The sequence below is a fragment of the Coenobita brevimanus genome, chromosome 7, assembly GCF_032717465.1.
Source record: "Coenobita brevimanus isolate Jiangsu-jjx chromosome 7, ASM3271746v2, whole genome shotgun sequence".
Classification (NCBI taxonomy): domain Eukaryota; kingdom Metazoa; phylum Arthropoda; class Malacostraca; order Decapoda; family Coenobitidae; genus Coenobita; species Coenobita brevimanus.
Window position 1 is genome coordinate 3,305,273 of NC_136960.1, and position 18,197 is coordinate 3,323,469.

Sequence of the window (18,197 nt, forward strand, 5' to 3'; positions counted from 1 at the left end):
CTGTTGTTTTGAGTTGTGTTCTTTTTGCTTTCTTTTTCTCTACGTGCGTGTTTTTCCCGACTATTTCTCCATGGAATAATTACTTACCTCCCTTGTCTCCTCGTTTTTTATCTCTCTGTGTGTGTTTGTGTGTGTGTGTGTGTGTGTGTGTGTGTGTGTGTGTGTTTATTTTTTTCACTCTTGAGTTAGTGTCTCATTCTGCTGGTTTATATTTCTTTCGTTTTATCAGCATTCTTTCTTGCATGTTTATTCTGTTTCTTTTCTTCTGTTTTAAGTGCTTTAATTACACCCTTACTTCAGTATTTGTCTGATTTCTTCTTTTTTTAGCTTGTCTTCTTTTAACCTTCCTTTTTCCGATTTTTTTTACTCCTGTTTATTGTGCCTTGTCGTATGCGTTCCCAAGTAGTTATTTGTTATTCAGTCTTTTACTTTGACTGCCTCTCTCTCTCTCTCTCTCTCTCTCTCTCTCTCTCTCTCTCTCTCTCTCTCTCTCTCTCTCTCTCTCTCTCTCTCTCTCTCTCTACTGGATTTTTGTTAGGACTTTTCTTTAACACTTTAATCTCCCCAAACCAGCATCATTTTAATATTGCAAAATTCCACTGATCACTTTTAATTCCTCCCCAAAAACATTGATATATTTTACATTCTATTTATACCATCTCCAGACGATTTTCTTCAGCTTCAGGTACTTATTTATTTTAGGAACTACATGCATCCTTTAATAACATCTTTAATACTAGAATCCTCAGCACAATAAACTCACCAGGAGATAGTGTTATTATTAAATGTTACATCCTCTGGCTGACGGAGGTATGGACTCTGTGACGTTTAATCTAGCAGTAATAAGGTCATGATTAATTATGTAAGGTTCTTCTAATTAGATTCTCTCTCTCTCTCTCTCTCTCTCTCTCTCTCTCTCTCTCTCTCTCTCTCTCTCTCTCTCTCTCTCTCTCTCTCTCTCTCTCTCTCTCTCTCTCCATATCTTCATCCCGGCACTTGTGGTCACCTACCCCTGAATTAGTGATGATGATAGCGTTGATGATGATGATATAACCTTATCCTTTAGGGAGCGGAAAGCCACCTCTGTGCTGATTGAGAGAGAAGAGAGAGAGAGAGAGAGAGAGAGAGAGAATCTAAATAAACACGTTAACCCTTTCAATACGCTATCATCTTATTTTACTCTTATTCTGCTACCTTCAGACGATTTTATTTCTGCTTAAAAAAAAGCAGTGGAGGGGTTAAGAGAGGCTTTATCAAATGCCTCTTATTTCTTGCATCTCGCCATCAGCTGAATAAAATCGTCTGTCAGTAGCAAGAATTATGTGTGCGTCTTCTGAGTCGAGAGGTTTAAATCGTGAACATCCTTAAAGAGCTGATTGTGTGTGTGTGTGTGTGTGTGTGTGTGTGTGTGTGTGTGTGTGTGTGTGTGTGTGTGTGTGTGTGTGTGTGTGTGTGTCAACCGGAACTCAGGGTCAGTATTGAACCCCGTTGTCCTTCGGCTTTCCGCGCACTCACACACACACACACACACACACACACACACACACACACACACACACACACACACACACACACACACACACACACACACACACACACACACACACACGGACTTTTGGGTCCATACTCTCGTCGGTCAAGGAAGCACCCTAACACCTGTTCCTTAGCGATTTATTTTTGTATCCAGCTGCTTAGTATAAATTTATATGTTATTTATGCGGAGTATGGACATATTTGAATGGTAGAAATAACATAAAATTATACAGTAAGGCATAATAAGCAAAATAATTCTCTTTGGAAAAGGTGTTACGGAGCTTCCTTTACCGACGAGAAGGCCTAATGACGTCACCCTGGTTCAGGGGGTTTAGCCTTATATGTCAGGCTGTTTCTGAGCTGAGTAAAATCGTCTGGCAATAAGAAAGAAAATAGTGGGTAAGATTTTTATAGTTAGGTCTGCAATATAATATAATATATATAATCTGTATAAAATCTTGTATAAAGTTATTTGCTAAGATTATCTGTTTGGATCTTAGTTTTTATTCTGTATAAATTTATTAATGGCATCGTTAACGTAAAATATGAATAGATAAAAATTGGGTTAATGACCTGGACCTTCGTGCCAGGTGTCGATAGCTCCCCCCCCCCCCAAAAAAAAAAGTATGAAAATAATAGCAATACTGAAAAAGAAAATCAGATGACACAAGAAAAAAAATATTCAGGTGTAACATGGAAAATAAATCGAGATAAAGAAATTGATATAGTGCATTTCCTCTAAGCTGACGAAGTACCCTACCCATTGCAGTTCAATTGATAGATATAAGTACTCAGATTAAAGGATTGATTTGACTAGTAACCAAGGAGACTCATTCCTGCCTGATAACTAAGACACAGACTATAGGATTGATTTGGCTAGTAACCAAGGAGACTCATTCCTGCCTGATAACTAAGACACAGACTATAGGATTGATTTGGCTAGTAACCAAGGAGACTCATTCCTGCCTGATAACTAAGACACAGACTATAGGATTGATTTGGCTAGTAACCAAGGAGACTCAATCTTACCGCATAGCTAAAACTCAGACTACAGGGTTGATTTGACTAGTAACCAAGGAGAATCATTCCTACCTCATAACGAAAACGCAAACTATAAGGTAGATTTGAATAGTAACCAAGGAGACTCATTCCTACCTCATAACTATAACGCCAAATTTGATTATGTGGTTTTGAGAATGATCCAGTTCTGTCAGGTGATAATAGTTGACTTTTGTGATCCTGTTACGGCCACGAGAAAGTTAACCCTTTCACCCTGAGGACTTTTTTCCCCTTAATTTTTGTTTCCTTCAGACGATTATGTTGAAAAAAAGATTCGAGAAATTTATGGAACTAAAAATGAAATCGTCTGGAGAGCAGGAATAAAATAACATCTTTTTTTATCTCAATGGGTTAAGTGCAAAATCATGAACGTTGTCATAATAGCAGAATAGAGTAACACGAATACGATGCTAGTCACGAAGAAGGGCTGTGGTAAGGATAGAGACGTAGTATTGGTAAGGATAGAGACGTAGTATTGTCTTATTTCGCCACTTGAGAGAGAGAGAGAGGGGGGGGGCTGTGGGAAGGATAGAGACGTTGTATTGTCTTATTTCGCCACTTGAGAGAGAGAGAGAGAGAGAGAGAGGGAGGGGTGGGGGGGGGCCAGGCTTGTCTTGGGAACAAACCAAGAGAAAAAAATAATAATGTCATGAGAATTTAGACACAAAATCCGAGATGGGCTGCAAAAAGACGAAAATTTGAGCCAAGTAAAGGTGAAGGGAGTATAGGAATCCTGCCAAGACCACGAGTATACGACCCCTTGGTGTGGCCGGGAGGGGGGGGAGGGTCGTTGTGTGTGAGAGGGAAGTTTTAAGTGATCCTTGCAGTCCTCTGTCTCTCATTCTTTCTCCTTTTCTTTGGCTTCCTTCGCTGTCTTCTTCGCCCTTTTCTTCTTTTTCTTTTTCATTTTCTTTTATTCTTATTCTTCTTCGTCGTCGTTTTCTGCTTCTTCTTCTTCTTCTTTCTTTCTTTTTGTTTTTCTTCTCTTCTTCACTTCATCTTCTTTCTTCATTCTTATTCTTACTCTAACAAAACTACTACCACCACCATCACATTATCATCATCATCATCATCATCATCATCATCATCAAACTAAACCCTCATCGTCATCGTCGTCTCCCTCCATCACTTCTTCCTCTCTGACTTCTCTTCCATTCCTCGTCTCCTCTCTTTGTCATCGCTATGTTTTTATCCCAGTCCTCCTCCTCCTGTGCGTTTTTTCTCGTCTTTTTTTTTTTCCATTCCATTCCTCTTTTTTTTTTCCCCTCATCATTTCGATCATGTAGTTTCACCTCCTCATCTCCATCCCTTTGCGTTTTTTTTTTTTTTTTTTCCTTCTCTTTCTCTTTTTTTTACCCCCTCTCTTCGATCCTTTCTAGTTTCGCTCAGGCCTCCTTTTTCTTCTTTGTTCTCCGTCTCCTCCAGCTTTGTTAATTAATTCCACCTGTCGTTTTTTTTTCTCCTCATTTTTCGTCTCCCAGTCATCCAGAGTTGTTGGAATGACTCAGTTCCGTCAGATGAAAACGGACCGATAATACGCAGTGAAATCATCATAATCATCGTCATCATCATCATCGTCATCATCATCATCATCATCATCATCATAACATTCTTCCAGTACACTTTTATTATCGAATATAATTTAGTTTGTTGATATCCTGCATTATGTACAGTACTAACTAATGCATAAATTGTGTATCTTACCTGAGCATGCTTTCTCTAACCATTAAAGGTAAGCAAAAATTACAAGTACAAACAACAGAATATTCACCAGACTCGTTTAGTCATCTTACGCGAGGGATCTGTTGAAGGGTTTAGTATCTACAATCTGATAAAACGCCGCTTTAATCTCATTACCACAGTACGGATACCTTCAGCTTAAATCAGAATTCTTAGGAGTGAAGGCGTTAATGTATAAAGATTAAAGAGTACTGCGGAAACTTTATTTTTACCTGTGTTTAATAGCACTCTTGAATTTGGCTCTCTATTGTATTTTGTTTTTCTCTTGGAGGGAACTGTTACTGCGGGCTCATGGCCTTTGGTTCCTTCTTCCTCGCATTAAAAAAAAAAAAATCTTTATAGTTAGCATCGTGAGCACTTTCTATGTATGTTTTATTTTCTGTATGACGAGTTTTTTTTTTTTTTTTTTCTTCGGTGGGACGACTAAAACACTGACAGATTTTTAACCCTTTTCGGCTCGGTTGATGGCCAGGTGTAGTCAGACTGGAGGGTCGAATTAACTAGTAACCAAGGAGACTCATTCCACGTTGTAACTAAAACGAATCTAAATTCATGTAACCACAGCATAAAGTTTAAATTGTAAGAGTGGCTTACATCTTGGTATTTAAATTGTGGGAGTGGCCTGTATCTTGGTATTTATATTGTGGGAGTGTCATACATCTTGGTATTTAAATTGTGGGAGTGGCCTATATCTTGGTATTTAAATTGTGGGAGTGTACTAAATCTTGGTATTTAAATTGTGGGAGTGGCTTACATCTTGGTATTTAAATTGTGGGAGTGGCTTACATCTTGGTATTTAAATTGTGGGAGTGGCTTACATCTTGGTATTTAAATTGTGGGAGTGGCTTACATCTTGGTATTTAAATTGTGGGAGTGGCTTAAATCTTGGTATTTAAATTGTGGGAGTGGCCTATATCTTGGTATTTAAATTGTGGGAGTGGCTTACATCTTGGTATTTAAATTGTGGGCGTGGCTTACATCTTGGTATATAAATTGTCAAGTGCCACCACATGAAGGCGTCCCCCTGCAGCACCATTACAGGAATTAGGAATACGACTCAGCACGACCCTACTCAGCATTTCCCCCTACCTTACCCGGCATCACCCATACCTTACCCTGGCACCCCTACCCTACCCAAGCACCCCTACCCCACTGCCCATCCTTCATCAGTGAATAGGCTGGGTTCGATCCGTTGACGTATCGACAGGTGGGACCGATAATTATCTTACAGGTATACACAGGTGACCTTCCCTAGCCTCCCTACACCCCTCACCATACACACTTGCTACACCTCTACATTCTCCTGCACCGCTACACTCCTTCAGTCCCCTTCTTCTGTCACTTATCCTACACCCCTGCACCTTTCATCCTTCTAGCACTCGCCCTACACCGTTCCAACACCCACCCCACACTCTTCCAACACACCCTCTACACCGTTCCAACACCCACCCCACACTCTTCCAACACACCCCCTACACCGTTCCAACACCCACCCCACACTCTTCCAACACACCCCCTACACCCTTCCAACACACCTCCTCCACCCACCCATCCTGCACCCCACATACCCATCCTACACCTCTTACACCCATCCTACACCCCGTTACCTACACTCTTCCCACACTCTTCCTGCACCTCTACCCATACCTATAACTCCTTCACACCCTATACACCCCTCCTACACTCCCACACCCTCCTATACCACTTATCCGCTACACCCTTCTAGTTTTCAAAAGTTTCCCCTTAGCTGAGAAGAATTATTTGCCAGTATACAGAATGATCGTATTCTTCTCTCTCTCTCTCTCTCTCTCTCTCTCTCTCTCTCTCTCTCTCTCTCTCTTTCTCTCTCTCTGTCACCTACCTTTACATTCTTTCTCACCTTTATACAGCCAGCCTCTCCTTTTTTCCTTCTCACCTCCTCTCACTCCCTCCACCTCCCTATCTTCCTTCCTTTGCCTCCCTCTCTACCATCCTCCCTACCTTTTTCGGCAGCTGCGCGTACACTCCCTTTTCCTTTCTCCCTTCCACCCACTTTCCTCTCACCCTCCCTCTCCCTCACCCCCTCCGTCCAACCTTTTCCCCTCCCCTCCCCCTACTACCCTCCCTTTCCTCTTCCTTTCACCCTTGGACAATATAGGCACAGACTCGGCCAACCCAGGGAGAATACTGAAAGGCTCACCCAATTTGTTTCTCCCTGTCTCCCTTCCTCCTATCCTTCCTATCCCTTTCTTCTTACTTGCCTTCCTTCCTTTTCTTTCCCTTTTTTTGCCTGTCTCTCTCTGTCTCATTCCTTTCCTCCTTCCGTCCCTCTCTCTCGTTTCTTTCTTCATTCGCTTCCTTGCTTCATTACTCTTTCTCCCCTCTCTGTTTTCCTTCCGTTTCTGTCCCATTCCTTCCTTCTTTCCTTTCTTCCTTCCATCCATCCTTCTTTCCTTCCTTCATTCATTCATTCATTCATTCATTCATTCATTCCCTGTCTCGCTTCATTGCTCTTTCTCCCCTCTCTGTCTTCCTTCCCTCTGTGTCCCATTCCTTCCTTCCTCCCTTCCTTCCTTCCTTCTCTTACGCATTCCATTTCGCACTTACATTGTCTCCTTACCGTTCCTTTTCATTTTTCTTTCTTTTGCCTTCCGTTCTTTCTTTTCTGTATTTTCTCCTTTCCATTCCCTTCTTTTTTCTTTTTCTTCTTTACTTAAATTCTCTTCCTCCTTTTCTTCTCCTTTCTGTCTCCTCCATCCTTACCTTTGCCTTTATTGTCCATTCTTTTCAGTTTCCTTCATTTATTATTCGTGTTCCTTCCCTACATCTCCCTTCTTCACACCTTCATCAGTATTTACGCAGTGCCATCGAATCTCCCTTCATCCATGTCACTTACCTCGTAATACGTAGTAGTAGTAGTAGTAGTAGTAGTAGTAGTAGAAAAAGAAGAAGAAGAAGGAAAGGAGACGAAAAGAAAGTGACATTCCTTTTAAAATTCTTATGGTTTACTTCTGATTATAAAGAATATGACTAATATACTTTTCCTTCCATCTCATAAAACGTTCAGATATTTACATGTCTTCTCTGTTCGGTATGATTTGTCGCCCAGTTTGTAGTATCTCCTTTCTGCCATTCTTATAAAGTTTACCATGGACATTTTTACCTGCAAGATGTTTTTCTCTGTCTGTTATCTTGTGCAGTATATGGGTGGAGGATAGGCTGTGAGAGAGAGAGAGAGAGAGAGAGAGAGAGAGAGAGAGAGAGAGAGAGAGAGAGAAATACATCTACTTTCATTTTGTGCAGTATATGGTTGGAAGATCTTGAGAGAGAGAGAGACAGAGAGAGAGAGAAATATATCCACGGTCATATTGTGCAGTATATGGTTGGAGAATCTTAGAGAGAGAGAGAGAGAGAGATCATTGTGCGATCCTATCCTACTCCTTAACTTCTGTAATTAAGTTAGAGAATAAGTCTTTGTATGGGTGTTAAGGCCGGACCCCCTCGTAAGGAGTAATGTCTGTATGTCTGTGTATCTTTAATTCTCTCTCTCTCTCTCTCTCTCTCTCCTTGTATTATATTTGTGTATATATATATTTTTTCTGATATTTATCTGTTCTTTATATATGCGCATTGAGAGAGAGAGAGAGAGAGAGAGAGAGAGAGAGGCCATATATCAAACGGAGTGGACAACAGGAACAGAATATAGATACAATCTTTTGGAGTTTAGTCAAGCATTAACCAGATCCCCCCCCCATATATACGAGAGAGAGAGAGAGAGAGAGAGAGAGAGAGGTATTGATATCAGTGGTAGGAAGAAATACCATCCTTTTGTTCCAACCTTCCACCCATTTAGTCTTCTGTTCGTAGCATTTCTCCCCCTTCTCATTCCTGCATTCTCCTTCCCTCCCAGCCTTCCATCCCTCCATATTCTTGCACCCTCCCTTCCTTCCTGACTTCCCCTCCCTTCATCCATCCATCCATCCATCTATCCAGCAGTCCTCTATCCTCTGTTTATCGTCCACTCTCTCTCTCTATCCATTTTTTCTGGTTCAGTTTTATTACATCCTCATTGTACCGTACTCAGCCTTCCATGTCGGCATACACGATACATTTTCTCTCTCTCTCTCTCTCTCTCTCTCTCTCTCTCTCTCTCTCTCTCTCTCTCTCTCTCTCTCACCTTCCTTTTTCCACTCCGTCCCCTCCCAGTCGCCCAGTTTTCCATCCATTCATCCACCTTGCCATCCTCATCCATCCAGACTCCAAGCTTTTCTCACATCCACACTATTTTCTGTCGCTAACCTCTATCTTCCCCACAGCCTCCCATCCTGCCATCATTTCTATCCTTTCATCCTTTCACATCCTTCTCCCCTCCATCCCTCAGCCATTCGTCCATCCACCCACCGCCTCCTCCACACTCATCACTTTCCATCCTTCCAGATATTTGTCTTCCATCTCTCTAATCATCTTTCTTCAGTCTCCTCTTATCTGTCCATTTCCATCTCATCCCTGTATCCATCCACCTGTCCACACATCCATACATCATCCATTCCTCCACTTACTCTCCATCCACTGTGCCTATTTTAACACATCCACATTATACTCCACACGTACCTCCATGTCACATCGTATTTCTCACATTAATCTCTCTCTTCAGCTCAACATCCCATCCTTCCATCCTTTCCATCCCATCCTATTCATTCATCCACATTTATTCTGTCCTTTTGTTCTTTCCTCCACTTCCAATCCATCCTTCCGTTCATTCATCCACTTCCATCTCCCTCATTCATCCACTTCCATCCCCTCATTCATCCACTTTTTCCTCCCGCATTCTTACATCTTTTCATCTATCTGTCCCCTTCCCTCCCCATCCTTCCTTTCATCCCCTCCCTCTCCTCTCTCAACCTTCTCCCCATCCCTCCTTTCCTCCCCTCCTCCGATCTCTCTTCGCCTTCTTACCCTCCTCATCCTCCTCCTTTTTCCCTCCTTATCATCCCTGCCTTCCCCTCTTGCCGTCTCCATCAGTCTTCCATCCCAACCTTTACTATTCATCCCAACCTTTCCTATCCATCTCAACCTTTACTATCCATCCCACATCATCTCATCCCCTAAATCTGATCCCTTCTTCTCCCAACCTTCCATCCATTCATCTGTCCATCCGTCTGCCTGTCAGTATGTCTGTCTATCTCTGTCCATCCATCCATCCATCTATCCAACTAGCCATCCATTCATCCATCCTTTGCCTATTCCTTTCTTCCATTCATCCGTCCATCCGTCCTTCCATTCACCTCCATCTCTTTTTCAACCTCCTCGTCCGGTATCGACACCTCCCTACCGCCCTCTCAACAGTTCCATCCATCAATCCATCCATCATCCATTCATCCACCCTTCCATCTATCTCTTTATCTTCCATCCTTCGAACCATTCATTCGTTCGTTCGTCCATCCTTCCATCCATCCTTCCATCCACCCATCCACCCATCAGTACATCCCTCCATCCCTCCATTAGTCCATCTCTTCCTCTTCCATCCATCCATCCATCCATCCATCCATCCATTAGTTCATCTCTTCCTCTCCCATCCATCCATCCATCTTTCCCTTCCTCTCCCACCCTCCCAACTATACATCCATCCATCTCCCACCCTCTCACTCTCCCACCCACCCATCCATCCATCCATCCATGCATCCATCCATCCACCCCTAGTTCAACACAGCACATTATAATCCACACAGGCCTCGCGCATAATACATCTCACTCCAACATTAAACCTTTCTTTCGCTCTAAAATAAACAGCACTAATCCTGCATACATTGTCCCTACACTTTTCACCGGGCCCAGTGAATGAAGCAGGCCTCGTGAATGATGAAGGACGGTGAATAACGCAAAGGGGGATACGGTGAGAGGTAAATGTACGCTCACCTTTTTTTTCTCTTCAAACTCGCACGAAACGAGTGAAAAATGAATCGTTCGTCAGCGGAACATTACGTCGCTGTAGGATTTTCACGACTTGTCGGATGAATAACAACGAAGGACGGTGAATAACGGGAGAGGGAGGGGGTAAACTTTCGCTCACTTCTCTACTGACACGAAGCAAATTGAACTATACTCATTTTATCTTAACTTGGCCCAGTTTTTGTCTTTTTGCAGCTTATTTCACGTAGCTCACTGACAGAATAAGGCAATACTACGGCTCTGCGTTCTCACCACAGCACTTCTTCGTGACTTGCATCGTATTCTGGAGTTAATCTCTTGTTACTACTCGGTTTTCAAGAGATGGGAATTTTAGGCCAAGTTAGAGTAAAACGGGTACAGTAGGGCCTGAGAGAGAGAGAGAGAGAGAGAGAGAGAGAGAGAGAGATGCGGGGCCATGAGAGCTATAACACAGAAGGTCGCTAAAGCCAACAGGGATCAAACACCTTGCGTCCGAAAAACATTGGGGTGTGACTGACCGAATGGGCCGCTCCAAGAGATAATCCAGCATCCGGAAATGTATTGTTCATCGGAGCGGCTGCATTTAATTAGAACTGGGGCTTTGACGTCTTCACAAGAGGTCATTCACCTTAACTTGGCCCAGATTTTCGTCTTCTTTCAGCTTGTTTCACGCTGCTTTTTGACGGAATAAGACAAGGCCTGATATTCCCATCGCTTAAGGAAGCTTCCCAACACCTCTTCCTTAGCGATTTATTTTTGGATATGGCTAGTTAATATCTTTTTATATGTTGTTTATGCAGAGTATGGCCGTATTGGAAGGCTTTATGTAACACAGAAGAAGACAGTAAGGTGTAATAAAATAAATCGCTTTGGAAAAGGTGTTAGGGAGCTTCCTCAGCCAGCGAGAATTCCGTCCAAGGATCGTTTCCTCAGCACTTCTTCATGATTAGCTCTATAATCTAATATTGATCTTAGTACAGCTCAGCATTAAAGATGGAGAGATGACAATTTTAGGTCAAGTTAAAGTGAAAAGCGTATAATTCTGCCATTACTGGGCGATTTTATTCAGCAATTTTATGTAGGAATTAAATGGAGTTCTTTTATTTATTTTTTTTCGTCATTTTGCACCTTCTCTCACGTAGCTTAGTGGAAGAAAAAGAAAAAAAAAGAAAAGCAGTATTACGGCTCTATATCTTTCCCATAGAACTTCTTCGTGATTAGCACCGTATTCTAGTGTTCATATCCTGTTATAGCATCACAGTATAGGAGGGAGGGCAGATTTACGCCACGTTTAAATGAATGGAGTATAGGGCTGTATTTTAACGTCCAGTTCCAATAGACTCTCCCAAGCTGAATAAAATCGTCAGGAGATCGCACGAGACTGATAAAAATCGTACTGGCCGCGAAGAAGTTAGTTCGTGGGATGAATGATGAAGGGAAATGAATAACTCAAGGACGAGGTGTAGAAAAGGAGGGTGACTAATCTCCCCCTCGTTATACTGAAAAAAGAAAATGAAAAGTGAATGGTTCGTGTTGGTGAGAGCAGTGTTAATCCGGCTTATTGTTTTGTTATTATGCCTCCGCCTAGCGATTGGTCTGTCCGTCCGTCCGTGCGTTCGTGGGTCCGTGCGTCCGTAACAGTATTGCTGGGCGCGACATCTCCTGAACCCGTAGACGGATTTCCACCAAACTTTTAACATTGATGCTGTATAAGGAGATGATGCATGTCGCGAGGTCAAAGGTCAAGGTCATTCGACATGGTTTATCTCTGTGGGCGCGATATCTCCTGAATCTCTTAACGGATTTCGACCAAACTTCTGTTAGTGATACAGTATGAAGGGGCGATGAAGTGATTAGGTCAGCAAAGTCAGGAGGTCAAAGGTCAAGGTCATCAATGTGGGCGCAGTATTTTTTGAACCCCTCGACGGATTTCAGCCGGACTTTTTTCAGTGATACGGTATGAGGGGACGATGAATTGATTAGGTCAGCAAGGTCAAGGGGGTAAAAGGTCAAGGTCATATGGGTGTGGGCGCGATATCTCCTGAACCCCCCCACGGATTTCAACCAAATTTTTGTGTGATACTGTATGAAGGGACGATGAACTGATGAGGTCAGCAAGGTCAAGGTCATGTGGGGTCGACTTAGTTTATCTTTAGTCTCATTTCAACCCACAATGAACCCTGTCATGGAGGTTGTAGGGCCAGTCCGTGTGCAAGGCTTGGCAGAGGCACACCGAGCGACGGTTTGTGTAGACAGCTTGGGGCCCGCTTTCTCGACGTTCATTATTATTATTATTATTGACGATTATGCGTTGTCAAGAGCGTTACCTTAATTATGCCTTACCTGGTTAATTACCCGTTACCAAGAGCGTTACCTTGATTGTGCGTTACCTGATTAATTACCCGTTACCATAAGCGTTACCCTAATTGTGCGTTACCTGAAGTCTTAAGCTAATGTTAGTGTGTTTGTTCATAACTGAGATGGATTTTTTTAGTTGCCAGTAAAAACGGTAGTTGTGTGGAGAGAGAGAGAGAGAGAGAGAGAGAGAGAGAGAGAGAGGGAGGAGGGGGAGGGAGGGAGGAAATGAGGGATGTGCTGTGAATGAAAGAGAGAGGGAGGGGGAGAGGAAGGGAGAAAGGATATGAGGGATGCTCTATGGATGAAAGAGAGAGAGAGAGGGAGAGGGGGGGGAAGGAGGGAGGGAGGGAGGAAGGAAATGAGGGATGTGCTGTGGATGTGAAGTAGAGAGAGAGAGAGAGAGAGAGAGAGAGTTGAAGTGAGTGAAATTTTATGTTTGACCTAATTAGCATACAGTATAAAAATGCTTTGGTTTCCTCGTTCACAGAATACGGTAACATGTACTGATCTTGTACCTGGAAAAGACTCCCCTTTCCCTCCCCCTTCCCTTTCCCCTTTCCCCTTCTCCCTCCCTCCCCTTCCCTTCCATTTTACCCTTCCCCCTCCTCCCTCTCCCCTTCCCTGTCGCTCTCCTCCTCCCCTCTCTCTCCCTCCTCTTCCCCTCCCTTTTCCTCCACTTCCCCATCCCCCCCCCCCCTCTCTCTCTCTCTCTCTCAACGGTAAAGTTTAAGAAGCTCACCCGGAAACATAATATATGCAATAGGATAAATTACCCTCAGTTTAGGAACCGCACGAATAAAGATGAAAGTTTTCGCTGGACTATAAAGGGCATTTCTCTCTCTCTCTCTCTCTCTCTCTCTCTCTCTCTCTCTCTCTCTCTCTCTCTCTCTCTCTCTCTCATTAATTTTCGCACATGGCCACAAATAAATGATGAGGCTTATTATAATGGGTGTTTTTGGCTGGACAGTAAGTGGTTTTGTCATTACTTTTCCCCATCAAAACAACAACAGCAAGCACGTGACGCTCTTGTTTACGTTCTCCTCTCATTTACATCTTATTATGACAGGCGCCTTCACGTGGTGGCACTGGTATACGCGAGCGATTCCTCCACCCCTCTCAATCACCACGAGGCAAATCCCAAGCTCTGAACTGAGTCTGGAATAATCTTGGAATTATATCGTTGTTAAGTTAGTATTATTCTCTTGGGGGGGAGGGGTCTTCAAGTGGTGGCACTGATATAACCGGCCGGTGGAGCTGCCTGGCTATACAAACGTCCCCCAACTCCCCCCCACCCCCCGAAAGGAGGATGGTGGAGTGCAGGAAGGGAGCCTTCATCCTGCAGTCCACTGGGTTCATATTTAGATAAGCCTGGGGTTGTAACTACTACTACTACCACTACCACCACCACCACCACCACTACTACTACCACTACTACTACTACTACCACCACTACCACTACTACTACTACTACTACTACTACTACTATACTCATTTAACTCTAGCTTGGCCTGAAATTACCATCTTTCCATCATGAATGCTGAGTTGTAACAATAAACCAACACAATGATGCTAGTCACGAAGAGGTGCTGTGGAAAGGAAGAGGAGCGGTAGTGCTGTCTTTTCTGCCTCTGAGCTACATGAAATAAACCACAAAATATGAATATCTGAGCCAGTTTGAGGTGAAAGGACTATTGCTACATTCCGCCAGCAGCAAATATTTAGTGAGCATGGTGTGGAATTTATTGATGGGTGTGGAGCCTTGAATATCCCCCCATCCCCAATGCTGTCTTGTTTCTTTGCCTTTTTCATCCTTTTTTTTATGAGTAATTCCGACCATGAGTTACCGTACCATGAAAGCGTAATCATGACCATGAGAAAAGTTACCTGACCATGAGAAAGCAATCCCCACCATAGAAGAGTAATCCCGACCATGAAAAAGTTACCCAGCCACTAGAGTTACCCGACTATGAGAAAACAAGTCTGATCATGAACGAGTAATCCCGACCATGAAAAAGTTTCCCAGCCACTAGAGTTACCCGACCATGAGAGAGTAATCCCGACCATATGAGAGTAATCCCGACCATGAGCAAGTAATCCCAACCATATGAAAGTAATCCCAACCATGCTCTTTGCCCCACTTAAACAGTTTCCCCTGAAAGTAGGACAATCCAGGAAAATAAACGCTGGTAATGAAGGGAACTAACGCTGGTAAATTTTGCACGTTAGTTTCCGAGCTGAGCATAAAGTTGGGTGGATTTATGATGGGGTGTCTGTGAAAAGGGTGCATGATAGTGTAAAGTTATTCTTGGCATTGTGTTGACAAGTAGAGGATGAACACACGTATTTCTCTCTCTCTCTCTCTCTCTCTCTCTCTCTCTCTCTCTCTCTCTCTCTCTCTCTGTATTCGTTCATTCGTCTTTATATACATCTGTCTATATATTGTTAGTCGTTTGATATAAGTCTCTCTGTCAGTCTTTCTTTCAGTGTCCGTCTGTCTATCTGTCTCTCTCGTAATCTGTCCATTCGTTCATCCATCTGTCTGTCTGTCTCCCCGTATCAATCTATCCATCCATCCATCTATCTATCCATCTGCCTGTATCCCTCCCTCCCTCCCTCCATCCATCCATGCATCTTTATCTATCTGTCTATCTATCTCTCTACCTATATCAGTCTAACTACCTCTTTGTTTATATCTCAATCGTTAACATCTTCAGTTCAATAACATAATATTTTAATGTTTTTTCGACTGCCTCCAGCCAATTTTTCTGTTCAGTTGAGATTTCTTTTTTGTTTTTGTTTTTGGTTTTTTATTGAAGTCTGTATCTAACCCCTCCAGTTCGAAAAAAAATTGAGCTGAATAAAATCGTCCGGATGTAGCAAGAATAGAATTAAATACACGTCATTATGGGGAAGGGGTTAATTAGTGATGACCAGAGGCGGAAAATTGATGGCCTGTCCTCATAATTAAGTCATAATATCATCAGTAATTTTATCAGTCTATATATCTATCTATCTATCTGTCTACCTGCCTGTCTGTCTGTCTGTCTATCTATCTGTTCATCTATCTATCCATCCATCCATCCATCTGTCTATCTATCTGTCTGTCTCTCCATCTATCTATCCATCCATCCATCCATCTATCTATCTATCAATCTATATGTCTGTCTATTGTCTATATCTATCCATCTATCTATCTTTGTCCATCTCAGTTCAATCTGTCTGTATCTGTCTATTTGTCTATCTATCTATCCAGTCCTTACCGCATAGAAGTATAGAGGTCCGGGCACATCAGACGACGGTGACCAGCCTCCCTTATCCCTGAGCGGCATTTTGTGAGCAGTAAACCACCCCTCTGATAAGCCACTGCTGGATCTAGGCCGGTTGGGAGCGTCTGGACCCACTAATCCACCAGGCGCCATAGCGAAGCGTGGGTAAAAATAGGAGAGGAAGGAAAAATAAAAGCTGAAAGTCCTTATTTCTCTAACTTTTCTAACTACAATATCTCTATAGTTTGAAGTTTTAATGGAAATAGAACGTATGTAGTATGTGGGGGGCACCATTCACTCACCTGATGTAGTGTTACTCTCAGGTGACTCTACACGGAATGGCAGGTTAGTTTTTTCTTTTACCATTTTTTTCTTTTTTTTACTGCAGACATCCATTTACCGCGTTGACTGATGACAGGTTAACCAGATTGACGCCTTGTGGTCTAGTGGGTTTGGGCTAAGCGTCCGAGGGATGGTGTGGGTTTATTTCTCATGTTAAATCAGGACTGTGTTAGTGGGCACTCGCTCCGGGCCCCCACGCTCCTGATGGGGCAATGAAGGACTGGTTGATAGCTAAGATGCGTGTCCCATTTTATTCAGTTTAACCCAAGTTGGTATAGCATTTAGGGCAGTATTTTTGAGAGTGCGCGAAGAATTAAGCAAGACTCTAAATTTTGATGATAATTATGGAACGCCTGAATTATTTGATACGATCAGTCTTCATTCTAGATTACGGATTTTTGGTCAGCAGTGATACAGGTGAGAATTATCGTCGAAACTACGAGCTTGTCAACACATTCATGCACTCAGTTTTAGTATCTGTCTTTATTACTCATACACTCTCAGGACACCATTTCCTTATATGTGGTGTTTTCCCTTCACAAAACTTATCTCCCAGTAGTAGTAGAAGTAGTAGTAGTAGTAGCAGTAGTAGTAGTAGTAGTAGTAGAACCCTTTCTCACTAACAAAACATATTACCACTTACTTTCTTCTCTACAGCTTTATTCCTGTAACACGTTACTCTTTATACAGGTGTTTTCCATTGATAATACTAGTTCATTACTTGTTAATTACCTTTTCCACAGGTGCCACTCATCGACGTCCAGGGAATGTCGAAAAAGTTGAATTTACTGTCGATCTACTTCAGAGCAATAATGTGGTTTTTATTTTATATTAGTACTGTGTTTTTTAAATGATTTGTACGATGCTGTGAATAGGGTATTGGTATGTGTGTGTGTGTGTGTGTGTGTGTGTGTGTGTGTGTGTGTGTGTGTGTGTGTGTGTGTGAATAGGGTATTGGTATGTGTGGGAAGATTGACGGTCAGCGAAAGGGTTGCTTCTTAGAAACGATAGATCAAAATTCAGTCTGCATATTAAAGTCAATTATGAAACAGTTTTAATCCGATTTAGACCAGATTTCTCGGATGGGTTGAGGGTAAAGCAAGGGTGAAAGGATTTGATTTTGAGTGGACAGTCCATCAGAGGTCACAGTCACTGAGCCGGGTCAAAGTTCGATGCTATAACTTACACATTATCGGTTTGATTTGGGCTAGACTTGGTGGAAGGATTGAAGGCAAGCAAAGGATGAAGAGCTTATTATTTGAGAACAGTATGTCAAAGGTCGACTTAGTTTTCGTCCGATTTAGCTTAGTGGAAAGGTTTTGGATCAGGCAAGAATGAATTAATAAGGTTTTGAGAAGCTTAAAGCCACAGAGTCGATTAGTCGCCCCTTATACATTTGTAGAGCGCGGGTGTTGTGCTTTCTGAGTGCCCCTTCTTGTATTAAAATAGAGAAACCTCGAGCAAGTGAAAGGGTTAGTGAGTTGCTGTTAATTTCTTGTAAGTAAAAGATGTCGCCAAACTATAGTCTTCAAATGATAGCAGGAATATAACAGAAAAGATGTAGTTGTAGTGAAAGATAACACACACACACACACACACACACACACACACACACACACACACACACACACACACACAAAGTTTTAATGTTGTGGGGTAGGGTATGATATAATGAATTTCTGAAAGTGCCTCCCACCCACTTCAACACAATATTTTTTTCATGATTCCTGTTATCCAGACGATTTTATGAAGCTCTGGATAGGCTTTTTGGGAGGAGTTATAGACGTAGCCTTCATTAACCCCTTCACTACCGGGGGGCTCTCCTAAGCAGATAAATCGTCTGGAAACAGCAGGAAAAAGCGTCAGTGGATACCAGCTAAATTAATTATAGTAAAAATTCCCAAGAGAATGCAGTGACAACTTTCTGTGCAAATTACCGTGATAATTAATGAACATATAAGAACAACTAGATACCACAATTTTTATTCCTGT